Raw genomic sequence first — 15378 nt, 5'->3', positions numbered from 1 at the left:
GACATGTTTTTCAGGTGCAAGGCCAAGGTCTGAGAGTGCTGTTTGTGGGTCTGAGACGGATGCTGCTTACATGTAGAGAGGAAACACGACGTCGAAGGTGGTTATTTCATGAGATTTACGAGAATAGGTCTACATTGAAACCAAGAAATATATAAATGAATATCAAATTAACAAGAAATGAATAGACAGAAGAAGAAACTCCAAGGACAAGAGGCAGGTCTGCAGCTTGAGAACCAGACAGTACTCTGTAAGGCCTCCAGTCATAGTCCAGCCAGGGACAATCTGCTCTCTTGACACCTGCGGTTTCTACGGCCATGATTCACCTGCTGGCATCAGAGCAGAGATTCACACCGCTGTTCTCAATCAAGAGCGAAGCTTTGGAAGAGGAAATAAAAAATAACTTTCCCATATTTGGAGGTAACAAATGTGACAACATGGAATAATACCGCTCTCAGAGGAGCTGTGAGGTTTTCACTAATCACGGTTATTAGTCATCTGAAGGCCAACGCCTCCACCAGCACAGGGTTCCCTTATACCTTGCTGGAGGATCTTTTATTATAGAGCCTTTATGTGTCACATTAAAAGCATTTACCAAGCATTTTATAATCATTATTTACTGCTTTTCATGGCAACCTTACGCTACACTTCAGCCTGCCCTTTAAACTCCAGGAAGCAGCTGCTTAGGACACCCAGGACCAGCGGTCCAAAGGCTGCTCTTGAAATCTTTTGCTGGGGTCCTGTTTAATCTTAACCAAAGTGAAAGTTCAGAAGTTATCGTGGTCAGAAAAGAGGATAGATAATTTAGCTGTCTTTTGTACTTTTAGGACTATGATGATTGCTGACTTGCAAGAAAAAAATTTCCTTAAAATTAAAAGTATAGAAGAGTTAGAAACAGGACACTTCACGTCAAAGAGGTTAAAATTATAAACAGAAAGATCCAATGTAGTTTATGCCTTTTAAATCTAATTGTTTTCAGCATTTACCATGTATACCACATTTATAGCATGAAATTTAGTAAAAATAGCATTAGTTGATTATTTGATGTGAAAGGAATTCAATAAAGTAAATGTCTTAGTTATGCTTGAAAATTATCTTGCAGGCCAGACCATGGAGGAAATTTATTAGGTTAACTTAAAATGTTGTTGATTTTTAATTCATATATTAAAGAAGAGAAGGGTGCTTGTGATTCCAGAAAGCCTGAGGGATACTCCATGGATCTGAATTCTGGGAGAAGTAGTGTATACGTGAGTCATTTTAAACTAGACTGGACTCAACATTCAGGAACATTCCATGGGGAGTTTCCTGACATTGACAATGAGTAAGACACTTTAGGAGAATCCCTTTCCATTTCTGGGGCTATTCCCCATGCTCCCTGTCCTAATTTGTCAGTCTTCTGATCGAAAAAGAAACCCCAATGTCCGCCTATTTGGTCAGTGCATATTTTATGAGATGTGTACCTCGGTTACATAGTAAAATAGTATTTATAAAAATAAACCAAAGCAGGGAAGAATATGAGGTTGATACACAAAAATAGATTTTCAAGAAAATATGCTAATTGTCAATTGATTTGAGGAATTTTATTGAAAATATTCCATTTCATTTGAACAAGGAAGCAGACTAGAATCTGCTGTCACTCCTCTGTTCCCAAATCTAAAGTGGAAGAGAGCACATAGAATATTAAAATCCCACATAAATGACTTAAGTGTTGAAGAATAATTCAATTTTTCATTCATTAGTCATTTTCACTTCATAAAATAATAACTATTTTTTTTAAAGATTGGCGCCTGAGCTAACAACTGTTGCCAATCTTTTTTTTTTTTTCCTGCTTTTTCTCCCCCTTATCCCCCCAGTACATAGTTGTATATTTTTTAGTTGTGGGTCCCTCTAGTTGTGGCATGTGGGATGCTGCCTCACTGTGGCCTGACGAGCGATGCCATGTCCAAACCCAGGATCCGAACCGGCGAAACCCTGGGCCGCCGAAGCGGAGCGCACAAACTTAACCACTCGGCCACGGGGCTGGCCCCTAAAATAATAACTATTGATAATGTAAATACAGAAATTTTTACGGATTTTTTCCCTAGTGGCACAAGATTGAACTTTCTGAAATTTGTCACGTAAAGTACTAGTCAAGTAGTTTACGAGTAGTCATGGACCTGATTAAATGTTGTCTAAACAATTGTTCCCAGGGTGAACACAATTGCTGCCATTCAGGGGATGTTCCTCCCAACTGTGTTTTTGTTTTTGTTTTTGTTTTTTAATTTTAGAAACTGCAACTGGCTTATATGCACTGCAATGATGGTAATATTATTCTGTCAAGAGAGAGCACTGTTCCTATAGAGTGTAAGTAGAACTGACACATTTACGGCATATATTTATAGGCTTCCAGACATGGTTCTTTTCCATCAGCACAGTCAGAACTAGGAACAAAGCCCAGGAATTTAGCTTCTAGTCTCTTGTTCTAACAACGCTCCATCCCCCTACAAAAAAACTCATCTTAGCTTGTCAGGAAGAAAGGGTCTTCAGCTCCAGTAAATTGCAGGGCTATAATTTAAGAAGAAAAAAGAAAGAAAGGAAGAAAGAGTGGGAAAAAAAGTAAATCAACTTTCATTCCAAATGTTTAGGATTCTAGTAGGACATATTGCTCTTATATCTTTGAGTACTGCTCAAAGATTTCTACTGAAGTACTGGTACAATTTCCCCTAAGTGCATAGGGAGTTTTCTCACTCATGCTCTCTACTGCCACCCCTCAACCGCCCTTCTCTTACCGCACTAGGAGCTTCCCCTCTGATCCTGCACTGTGCATTAGTGCAAGGGGCAGTGTTCTTTCAGGAAGAGCAGGAAGTTGATCTTGGAAAGGGTGAGCACTGAACAGCCAATGGTCTCTGCTGTCCTGGGATTATGCACCCTTTTGATAATGGGTTGAAATACTCAGATTTTGGCATTGGGTTGTGCTTGTGTTGTCACAGTGCTATTTGGAGCACAGAAAATGTTTCCGCCAGATATCTCAAAAAATTGTTTTAAAAAATGGGTTTTCCCGATGGTACAGCTGTAAAGATTCCTGCATGATCTGTTTCCACAGTGAGACTGTAAGTGGAGAGGGAAGCTGTTGCTTTGCAGGGAGAAGGAACTTGGATCTCTGATCTCTTTCTGGTCTTCCGCATTTAGAGTTCATCAGGATCAAACCAATTTCAGAAAGTCTCTCCGCCCAGGGATGCACTGCCGGAAATACTGCTCCCGGGCTCTGGACCCCTCACCCAGAAGGGAGATGGCATGTTTTCCCCACCGGTTCCCACCAGGCTTTCAGTTGGCTTTTTTTTTTGTCCTTGTCGTCTTGTTCTTCTTTGTATCTAGGCTACAAGTTAAAGTTGGAGTTCCTGAATAGAGTTTTCTGCACTTTCCCTTGAAATATATATGGGTATATGTTTGTACATAATTTTCGCTTTGTTCATGGCCACTGCTGAAAGATTCTTGTATTTTTGTTGTTGTTAGTATAGCATGCTCCAACCGTATTCTCAATAATCTGCAATATCATTTGCTGTAATATGAGAGGTTAGGACATATGCTTCTAATGCATTACTGGGACCATTGTATTATTTCTTACCCAAGCCAGTTGGTGAACCCGTCAGTTCAGCAACGATGACAATAAATGACTCTAGTGTCAGGGACCTTGGCACTCAGTCCTGGGGCCTTTTCTCTTCTCAGTCTCCATTCAGCCCCTTGGGGACATTACCCCAGCTCCTGCTCTACTTGTTGTTTATGTGCTGAAGATGCCCAAATTTATACCACCAGCTCAGAACTCTCTTTGGAGACAGACTCATATATTCAATTGCTTATGATATTTCTACTTAAAAGTCTAAGAAAAATTTAATTTTCAGTAAATTCAGCTTCCGATTTGCTTCTCAAATTTGCTCCACTGCCGACTTCCATGTCTTAATCAGCCAAAGGCAACTCCAAAATTCCAGTTGCTCCAGCCAAAAATTTGGAGTCTTTCTTGTCCCTTCTATTTCGTGCCCCACATGTAGACAGTGAGGAGAGACTGCTGGCTTCATTCCAACAGCTCTCCAGGATCCCATGGCTTCTCCTGCCCTCAGCTCTCACCTGGATTACTGTAATGGGCTCCTCACCAGCCTCGCTGCTTCTGTCCTCACCCTCTATCATCTGAGCTCATCTCCTGCAACTTCTCCCCTCATTCTTTTGTCACCAAGTCCTTCCTGCAGTTCACAGAATGGGCCCTGTTCCTTTCTGATTCCTTTTGCACTGGGTGTTCTCTCTTCCTGAAAACAGCCCCATCGCAATTCCCTCTCTTCTGTTGTCTTTGCTCAAAGTTTCCTTGACAACCAGGTCTTTCTGGAAATCCCTCCTTAAAATGCACCCTCAACTCCACAGTTCCCATTATATGCCCTACATCCTTTTCTCCTCACAGCTGTCTAATATACTACATAATTTACCCATTCATTATTTTTGTATTTATCACCTCTTCTTGCCCCTGCCTCCCCCCCGGCTCCGACCCTGTGCAAGATCCACCAGTGCAAGATCTTTGTCTGTTTTAGTCTGACATATCCCAGGCCCCTAGAACAGAGCTTAATAAATATCTCTTGAATGAATGACGTCTTAAAGAGGTGTGGAGTTAAGGCAATGCTGTAGAAAATAACGTCTATTCCCTTACAGGGCTCAAAAACTAAGGGAGGGAGAAGGGAAACCCAAATGAAAAATTGCAAGAGTGCGACCCATGGCACTTCTCATTAGACAAAAAGCACGAAGAGCAGCGAAGGAATGGTGGAGGCAGTGAGCATGAATATATTCAGGGAGGATGGTGGACAGCATTGAACTCGCTGCTCTCAGGTTGCAGGTGATGGAGCCTGACTTGGGTCAGGCAGCAGCTGGTTCCCTGAGAATCCCTTGTAAGGCCTAAGGCATATGTTAATAGAGTGGAGATGGTTGAGAAAGCCTCTCTGGTTCGTGTCCTTCTGAGCCTTCATACAGACTGTTCCTTCTACGTGGACACCCTTCCTTCTTTTCACCTAGCCAATTTTGACTTCTCCTTCAGGTGTTGGTGTGCCTACCGCTTCCTCAGGGATCCTTCCTAAGCCTCTCCCTTTCCCACAGGACTGGATCCTCCACACAGCGCTCCTGTAGCTCTTTACTTTCTCATCAGACTAGCTTTTGAAGCCTTTCTTCCTGACCCATCTGTAAATTCCTCAGGGCAAGGAGTATCTTTGTCCCGTTCCCAGCTCTAACCCTAATACCCAGCAGCCGCGGAATGTCTCTGGAATGAATGACTGTCAGCCACACCTTAATCCAGGTTGTATTAGCAATTAGCATCGACAGGGAACCTGGGTTCCACATTGACAGGCTCTGATCTCCCAGGCAGACTGTCTCCTATTCCCACTGTACCTAATAGCTTTTATTCACGGAGGAATGACTCCTCAGAAATACTTTAGAGGAAAAGAGAAAAAAGGTGTCTAAAACTGAGAGTCCCCTCACTTTATCTAATTCTTCCCTTGGCACATGTTGAGTGCTTGGTGGGATACAGAATTGCATGACTTTTCCTGCTTGTAAGTGGCTCAGAGCTGGGTGGGGAGAAAGGTAGTAAGAATTATTTAAAATATTGAAATAAGTGATATTAGAGAGAAGTATTAACATGATCGTGGTAGCCCTGTGCTTGATCCTGGAAGCCACCAGAACTGTCTTAAAGGGTAAGTTTGGCACCCCAGTAATCTAGAACGGGGCCCAAAGCTGACCCACTGCCGGTTTGTGTGTGGTCTGGGAGCTAAGAGTGGCTTAAATATATTTAAATGGTGGGGGAAAAAAGGAAAAATAATATTTCATGACACATGTAAATTACATGAAATTCACATTTTAATATCCATAACTAAAGTTTTTTGGGAACACAACCATGCCCATTCATTGATGTCCAAAAGCAGGTTTGTTGCAACAGAAACCATGTAGTTCAAAAGCCAAAAGTATTCACTATTGCCCCTTTATAGAAAAAAATTGCTGACCTTTGGGTTAGAGAAAATAGCATGTACAAAGCTCTATTTGCAAGCTATTCAGCTTGATTGGAGTGTAAGATGCACCTGCGCGCGGGTGTGTATGTGTGTGGTGGAAGTGTGTGTGTGTGTGTGTGTGTGTGTGTGTGGAAGGGGTGGGATATGCCAGGAGATGAGGCTGAAGAGAGAGCAGGGGACGACCTTGAATGGATTTTGTGCACCATGCTGAAGACGTGGGCCTCTTCTGTAGGTGGTGGGGAGCTCACGCAGGGGTTTGAGCAGGACAGTGACCAGCTCAGACTCGTGTATCATTGAGATAATTTCTCGGCCATTTGTGTCTGTGCGGGGTGGCCTGGCGGGTAGAGATCCTGAGACTCCGGCACACTTGGTAATTAATCCCGTAGTCGTCATTTCATGATCCAATTTTTTATGTCTCCACCAAAAGTGTGCTAAATCTGTAGCGCTTTCTTTTTTTTCCTCTATCCTTTCAAGGAATCCTTTAAAAACTGTCATCTTAATCAGGAAGATTGCTTTACTCTTGTTAGGAGAACTTATATAAAGTCTTTTAGAGTTTTCATGGGGAAGAATGCTGCATTTAAGTTACAGTACAGTTGGGATTCACAGTCTTTTTGTTTTTGTTTGTTTATAGGGCAATTTGCAAGAATATTCCTGGCCCATCATCCTGGAAAAATTCCTCTCCATCTTCCCTCACGGCCTCCTTAGACTTCAAAGAAGACTACCGTAGAGAGCTGGTGGGTGGGACAGGCCCCAGATGGGATGTTCTTGGCATCCACGTGTGCACACCTCTGGAAATGCTCTCATTTTAAAATTGCAGAGTTAGCATGCTCTGGTCACCTTTTGGGGCCCTCTTTGAGGTGTATAGTTTAACTATTAATTCTATACTTCAAAGAGAGTGCTATTCATGAATGCAGCTGCAGAGCATTTAAATTATTATCTCCACCACAGTAGTCTCCTCCAGCTTTGTCTTTAAAATAATAAAAATCAAATGTTAATCTGTCGTTACGAGTAGTTAGGGCAGTAGCATTCCTAGAACAGAAGACCAACTATGCTGCATTTCTTCTAAGAAGAGCATTCCTCTTGCTTTTAGATATTTGTATGGTTTGTCCTTGCTGTCATTCAAGGAAGTGTTTATGTTGATGAGGAAAAGATGATACGTAAGTATCAGTGTCTTTGATGGATAGAAAATATGAAAGATACATTATAGTTTCACCTTAACATATGAGTTCCACTGGGTGGGAGGAAATGAAAGGTCAAGCTTTTAAATATTCCTTGTGCTGTTTTTGCTAATAATTTTCTCTTCATTTGTCTTTTGTTTCAAAAATGACAATTATTAAGGACAGCAACAACTTAAAAAACGTTAAAAACCATTTTTAAAAAACGACATGTATATTACTAAAGTTATGTGAGAACATTCTGTAAGTTATATAAGTGATGACCTTCTATTTTGTTTGCCAGCATCAAATAATGAATTATAACTACTCTTCATGTTCATTCATTGATATTTTCTAGAACACGTCTCTGAGAGGCTCAAAGACCTTATGTTCTTTGTTACTATTATCTGCAAAATATCATGCTTCTAACATGTGGCCTCATGTCAGTTGTATAGTTTTATACATCATGTTAGTTCCTTTTTACTTGGGTATGAAGGAACAATGTGGTCACCCAGACTTGAATAATAACAAAACAGTGGGAAGATATAGGAGGTTAATGGTAAAAAAAATATGGCATTTTAATACTATTTAAAGTTTATATTTGTAGTAATTATTACTTAAGAATACAATTGAAATGATTAACTACAAAAGCTTAATAGTGGTAAATTTAACAGTTAAACCTCTTTTGGTCATAAATTACAGAAAACCTAATTCAATTGGCTTAAACAAAAAGCGGTTCCATCCATTGGCTCATTTAACTTAGCATTACAGTATATATCAGCTGGATGAAGGAGCTCAAAAGATACAATTGGGTTTCAGCCTTTTTTCCATTGACACCCCTTGATTTCACTTCTGTGGTCCCAAGATGGCGACTAGCAGGTTCTACATCATGTCACGCCATTCCTCTTTCTACCAAGGGAGAAGAACAGGAGTCTTCTTCTCAGTAGTTCTACTGACAACTCTTATTGCCTGTCACTGACTCTGGTGAGGGGAAGGCAATGTGCTGATGGCTTAGACTCATCCACATGCTCCACAATGATCTTGAAGCAAGTGGGCCAAGGGTAGTGGAGGGGATGGATTCCTGGAGGAATCTGGTGCAGTTACTGGAAGACTTCGCTGGATGTTCACTAGAGTATGGACTTTGGAGATTTTGGGCAACCTCTGGTTCAGGGCTCACCTTGAGAGTAGCAAAGAATGAGGCTGATGAGATTCATAAATTTTCTTTAGAGAAAGCTAGTACTTGGTGTTTGCCTTCTGTGTTCCAAAGAGAGGGGCAGAGGGAGTTTACCCCTGGCTTCCTGCTTATCTGGCAGGACTCAAAGGGGCTGTGTTATGTTAGGAAACATTGTGCAATGGTGTTGAAGACATGAGAAATCTAGACTGTGAGAGGCTATGGCTGCCAGTTTGGAGGAAAGTGAAGAGCTGGGCCTGACACCTGTGCAGTCACACTGGGCCCCACACTCAGAAGAACCTGCACGTGGTTTAGTGCTCTATGGTTGCCGTCTTGAAATTCTTAATTTTTGAACAAGAGGACCAGCATTTTTATTTTGCAGTGGGCCCTGCAAATTGTGTAGCCGGTCCCGAGGAAGAGCTGTAGCTACACTGGAAGCTGGAAGACCAGAGGTAAGCCACTGGGAAGGAACCAGCTTGAAGGTCATTGCCATAGCAGTCCCGTCAGGGAGCACTTACTGCCGACAGAAAGAACTTGGAGGGGTATCACTGATGCAGAAGCTGAGGCGTGTCTTAAGTAACAGCCAGGGAATGAATTTTGACCTCATTAAGGGAACTACAAAGAGAGATCTTCATTTGGAGTGGTGTCTCCAAGGAACTCACAAATTCATTCAAGACAAAAGGAATTAGCTTTGAAGATCTCCAGCCCAGGAAGAGCCAGAAGGCAGCCTAGTGGGGACAGGGTGGGACAGGAGAAAGAGAAGGAAGATCTATTCCTGGACATCATAGTAGTAATTTTACACAGAAGGTAGCTTTCTTGATCTTGTTTTTGAAACAAAACAAGAAGTTAAAAATCCTTCAAAAACACATTTTTTATTTACACCATAAAATAAATTGTATGTTAATATCAGAAAAAAGTTTTATGGAGATGTGGCATCCAAAAATGTCCTTTCATGATGATCAGTGGGATTTGGCAGTAAAGGAAAACTTGCCATGCTTGCCGTCTCTCCATTTGGCGATCCTTTGATCTCGGTTGTGGTAGCTTACCCTATCAGGGTCATACCTACATTGTTAGAGAGAGGAAATTAAATGTACTAACCAGAAAGTCACTCGAGGTACATTAAGGTCATGACAGAAACTAATAATAAGGAAATTCACAGTTTAAGCCGACCTCCCCTCCATGGCCTCAAAGGGACATCTGAGGGAGGCCGTCAGGAGGATACCCTGGGGAGCGCAGGTATTGGAAATCAACCTTAACTCTACATTTCCTTGTTTTCATTAGCTTGGGTTACAAACTGAGCATTTTTTGAATGCCCTTTTTGGCAAGTGAGCTTCCAAAGGGAACTTCTGTTTTTCTTACAAGTTCCTTGGTAAGTAAGAGAACCTCTGTAATCAGTAATCACCCATTTTATTTCTCTTTTATGTAATTTCACAATGAAAGACAAACTTATCCATGATCTCATAATTACCTATCTTGTCCCGTGGAACAATACCTCTTTGTGGAACAAAACATTCTTCTGAGGATTTGGTAAAACTGGTCGAGCAGGTTCCCCTCAACAGCAGAAATCAACTCAAATGGTAGCTCCCAGATGGAATCTGAGGTATTCATTTTCATATATGACTAGGTAAACATTAAATATGTGACCAGAAGACTTTTTTTTTTGGAACATTCAAAAGTAGCATGGAATTGATATCTGAGAATAAAACAAAGATACTTCAGGTACTTAGTGCTCAGTCACGACAGAAACACAGTGCTGGCGACCTCAGGCGAGGCCCCAGCTGCCCAAGCGTGCAGCCCGGGGAGCCACACCGTCCTCTCCCCCACGTGCTGTGCTCACGGCAACCCTGAGCGTGACCTATAGGACTAGAGGCTTCGGCTCTCCTTGACTACAAGAAAAAAATTCAAATGACTCTTTCAAAAATGAGTGTGTGAATATTATTAAATTCATTTGTTGACTGAACACTGAAATTACATGGTTTATTTTTTTAATGACCCAAGGGAGCAGGCAATTTTATTCCATTTTGCCTTCACTGATGTCAGTGAAATGGAGAAAGAAACACACGCCATATTATAACACTCCACCTTTAAAATTATATTTTTTACTATTAAAATGAAGAAAAAGGACAGTTAGATTAAAGGTAAAAGTTTAAGGTAAAATTCCTCAGCTCTTTTTAACATAAAAACAACATTTGGTCAACCTCACTAAATGCTAGTATAACTCATATCCCCGAAGCATCTTCCAAGCAACACTCCCCCCAGGATATCACTTTTCTGTAGCAACACGCTTAGAAAAAACCTTAGTTCCTATGCCAAGAATAAAATTCTAGCATCCAAATATTTGCATAGGTAAACATTTTCAAATTCATCTTCTACATACACGCTAAGCCTCTTGGTGTTTATAAATGTTTTTGTGATTAGTCTTCAAGTTTTTGTTGGACAGATGTGTAAAACCCACAATTAGAAGTCTGGATGTTAGGAGATACAATAAAAATAGCAATAAGGAGAATTTTGTTCATTATTAGCACTTATAATTATGCTTAGCTCTTAACATAAAGTTATAAAAAAACCAAAGGCCCCAGACAAAAGTAATTTTAATTCATAATTTGTAATTTTAATTTTACCTGTCCTCTGATTTATACCCCAAATTTGTCAGGATCATTTCATTTGGCAGCATGGGAGTCACTGGCTAAGACAAGGATAAAAGATGCACGCATCCTGGTAGGATATGACAGATTTCTTTTTCTCCCTAGTTGAGGCAATTTCAACTAGACTTGTCTATGTGACATCAAGCTTAAGATATCACAGAGAATGCACATGTGGTGGATTAAAATGGCACTATATAGACACATCTAATTATATCCAACTCACCCTAAAAACATCCAAGTTCTAAATATTGGAAGAATGTAAGAACTTTCTAACAAGGTGTGATTTGGCTGTTGCAATTAAAGGACTGTGTGTAAATTCCATATCACTTCAGCGCATATAAATTTCACTGCACAGATAATGTATAGAAGATTTACCTGAATAGTTTCCTTGAAAAGAAGTCATCAATATCAGTTATTTCAAAGATTGAATCAATTGTTTTCATGGCCCCAAAGAGAGCAGCTGTTATTGTACATTCCTTGCTTCTTTCTCAAATGTTATTTTTTGGTTCTCTGTACTTAAAGCCCCTTAATTTAGTGGCCTGAGATGCAGACCAGCTTTAGTGCCTCTGTCTGACCGTGGAGGTTCTAAAGAGAAATTGTGCCAGTATGAGAGAGGAATCAAGCACTTCAGTACTCGTGTTGTCACTCGGTCTTCCACTGCACACTCTTCAAAAATCTTCCCTTTGACACACAAAACATGTTATTTGTGTTTCTGTCACTCTTCAGCAAATTGTGTGCGGCGTGGCTTATTCATTCTCTCACCAAGTATTTATTGAGCACTTACTCTGTGCCAGGTATTTTGCTAGTGCAAGGCACACAAAGAAAGATAATACACTCACCCAGAAAGAGCTTGTAGTACACTTATATGTGCTAATATGTGTCCTATTTATTCACTATTATGCATACTTTTAGGTATAAGAACTCTTATGAAACAGTGTAATATCTTTATCAGGAAGACTTTTGATATTATGATTTGCTTTTACACCTAGTATAGTGGATGTTGCCAGAAAAGTCATCAGTGTTGACAATGGGGATTCTGGTGGTGCTAATGGTGTGGTGGTGTTTCCAAAAAGTGAGCTTCATTGTGGATGATAAACACATAACTGTTATCGACTGGTGAGTAATGATGTGCTAGACAGAGGAGAAAAAAATTGCAGAGAAAGAGGAGTGTACAGAAACCCTGAACAATCAAAGTAGTGTCTGAAAGGAATGCAATTGTATTTCAAGGCAACTGAAACCATGATCACTTAGCAGCAGAGAAAATAAATTGGCACCTTCAGTTTTTAATATATCTCCTAAAGATCAGTCAGCACACATTGACACCTATCAACCCTTTCAAGTTTTCTCCTATTAGGAGTAAGTTCAGTTACAAGTGTAGTGGGCATCTATTGATTTAGCATCTTTGAAAATGAAAGTTTAGATTGGGATGTCGGGGAATCAGTGTTGAGAGGCACCTGAGATGGTCGGTTCTACATTCCCTGGAAAGCCCTGCACTTCGGGAGATGCCTGTTGCTCTCTTTCAGGAGAAGAGACCATAACCTGGCACATCTCCATACAAGGTTGGCTTCACACGCCGACTTTAACTGGAACCTCTTGAAATCTATAACGTCAAGGTTTTAGGTGAATGGCTATTATCTTAGGAACCAAATGCAGGCCCAAACAAATTTCGCTTTTTAGGAATAGTAACAGTAATATCGCTCATCTTTATTGAGATCTTGCAGTGGCTGGGTGTTAGAAGTAGAACCTTACAAGCATTACGTGGGCCTCTAAACAGTCATGCGTGGTTGGTATAATTATGCTTATTTTACAAATTAAGAATCTGATTTTCAGAGAGGTCAATAGTTTGTCTAAGACTCCACAGCTTAAAAATGTCAGAATTGGTGTTAAAATCCAGATATGTCTCTAAAACCCGTGTTTTTACCACCATTCCATACTTCTGGAGAGGAGATGGACTTTATGCCATAAACTATGTGGCTAGGCATTTACTGACACAGCATTCTCCACATCGAATATTTCCTTATGTTCTGAATAAACCTCGATAGCAACAATAAACTATTTCATAGGTTTAGATGGGCTCAGCTGTATTGGTAGTCGAAGAACGGGATGTCTTGATTCGTAGGGTGGTCGTTATTCACAGTCGCACTTAGAGATTCTGCTAGTTGATGCGCGTCTAGGAAATTTGGTAGCTAACCGTGGTAGACCAATTTGTTTATTGTGGAATTGCTGAGACAGAAGGGCAGCTGAGGGAGCAGAGGGGAAACTTCTGAGCAAAGGCTTTCAGCTGTTTTATCTGCTGCCCTAATACATTTGTCAAGTGCTTCGTCCTGAGCCTGTGATTTCTTCTTGATAACTCGAGAACTGCTGTAAAATGCATTCAAAGCCAGAGATCAGAGGAACTGTGTCAGAACTGATAACGCTGTTGCTGCATTTGAAGTTCGAAACACTTTTATTTTTGATACTGTTGTCCTTCTCTGATATTATAGGGAGTTAATTTTATCACAGTTGCCTTTGGCTGATGTTTACTATGGATTGATATATTAGTTATTAAGTTTTTATTGTCACATAAAAATTCCCATTTACTCAAGAGAGGGACTGTATATAAATCAGAAGTGAATCAAATAGTGGCTTTAGTGGATGTAATTTATTAGTATTATGACTTTAATTAACTTGTTCATAATAATGGATATGTGAATTACCCATGGTTCTGCCTGACAGATATATTAGTCAGTGTTTGCTCACCTTGAGCATTTTCAATATATTAGACAACAATCCCAATTCAGTGAGCCCCCGTATTTCTATATTCACGAAAAATAAAGTGATACGCAAAACAATTCTTAATTAAGTTTACTCACGATGTACAAGAGAGCCATATTATATTACACGGCTTGCAATATGACTTTTTCCTCCCAGCTCTATTGAGCTATATTTTAAATACAATAAAATTCACCTATTTTAAGTACGTATATATAGTTTGATAAATTTTGGTAATTGATTCAATCATGTAATCAACACCACTACAAATATATAGAACATTTCCATCATCCTAAAAAGTTTCTCATTCTCTCAGCCCCAGGGAACCACTGATGTGCACTGCTATGCTTTCTGTCAATGCTGTTTTAAATTTTCTAGAATTTTGTATAAATGGAATTATATGATTTGCAATCTGTATTAGTCAGGGTTCTCCAGAGAAACAGGAGCAATAGGATTTTATCTATCTATCTATCTATCTATCTATCTATTGAGGAGAGAGATTTATTTTAAGGAATCGACTCATTCCATTGTGAAGGCTGGCAAGTCTGAAATTTGCAAGGCAGGCTGGCAGGCTGGAAATTCTGGAAAAAGTTGATGTTATACTCGTCAGTCCAGAGGAAGTCTGGAGGCAAAATTCTTTCCTCTTTGGAGGGACCTCAGTCTTTTCTCTGAAGGCCTTCATATAATTGGATGAGGCCCACTCACATTATGAAGGGTAATCTTCTTTATTCAAAGTTTACCGATTTAAAAATACATTCACAGCAACGTCTAGACTGGTCTTTGACCAAGCAATTGGGCACCATAGCCGTTGATATCTAAAATTAATCATCACACAGCCTTTGTATTTGATTTCATTCACTCAAGCATGATGTCTATGATATTTATCCATGCTATTGCATGTATTCACACTTTATTCTTTATATTGTTCAGTTGTGTTTCATAGAATAAATATATCACAATGATCTATCCATATACCAGTTGATGAATATTTGAATTCTTTCAAGCTTTTGTCTAATATGAGAAATGCTGCTATGAACTATGACAATTAGATGGTTTTTAATATGACCTTTTGAGTCACATTAAAATGTGATCAATTTTACTCCATATCTTGCTGCACACAAATGGCTAATATTTATATTGCCCTTTTGCATTTACAGAGTATTTTTGCAAATTTGTTCTCTCACTTAATTTCTACCACATAATTATTCTAATAAACATGCAAAATGTGATTTTCGTATGTTTTTATATAAGCGATCTAATTTAATATTTACAACAATTCCATGATTTAAGTATTTTTAGCTCCATTTTGCAGATGAACCAATTGAAAGTTAGGGATGTGTAGGGACTTGCCTAAAATGGCTAAAGGAGGAAGTTACAGAGCTGGAATTCAGACCAGGAGCTCCTGACTCCAAGCTCAGTTAACTTGTTTGCTGGCGATAGCCAAGGGCGTGCCCAGAAAATGATAACTGCAATAGAGCACTGGAGCGAGGCACGGTCAAAGCTCGACCAACCTGAGCAATTGATTTTCCTGATTTAGAAAGAACACAAAAGCTTTACCATTAATGCCAACTTTTAGGATTAGGAAAATCCTATCTGTGTTCTACTGACAAAGAATTACAATAGAATGATTGCTTCTCCATAGAATGACG

The 15378-nt window shown here is 39.9% G+C and overlaps 1 long non-coding RNA gene across 1 annotated transcript in view; it reads left to right on the top strand.

The window, feature by feature from the left end:
* Positions 1-8303, top strand: part of LOC139046578 (uncharacterized) — a 96661-nt gene extending 88358 nt beyond the window's left edge. Inside the window, exons 3-5 of the long non-coding RNA XR_011506730.1 lie at positions 15-417; positions 2265-2340; positions 6640-8303. This is a non-coding gene — a long non-coding RNA (uncharacterized lncRNA). The remainder of the gene's footprint in view (positions 1-14; positions 418-2264; positions 2341-6639) is intronic.
* The last annotated feature ends 7075 nt before the right edge of the window (positions 8304-15378 follow it).

This window comes from Equus asinus, chromosome 11 (genome assembly GCF_041296235.1).
Source record: "Equus asinus isolate D_3611 breed Donkey chromosome 11, EquAss-T2T_v2, whole genome shotgun sequence".
NCBI classification, from domain to species: domain Eukaryota; kingdom Metazoa; phylum Chordata; class Mammalia; order Perissodactyla; family Equidae; genus Equus; species Equus asinus.
Note: the sequence above shows the minus strand (reverse complement) of the source record. Positions and strands in the feature narration are given on the sequence as shown.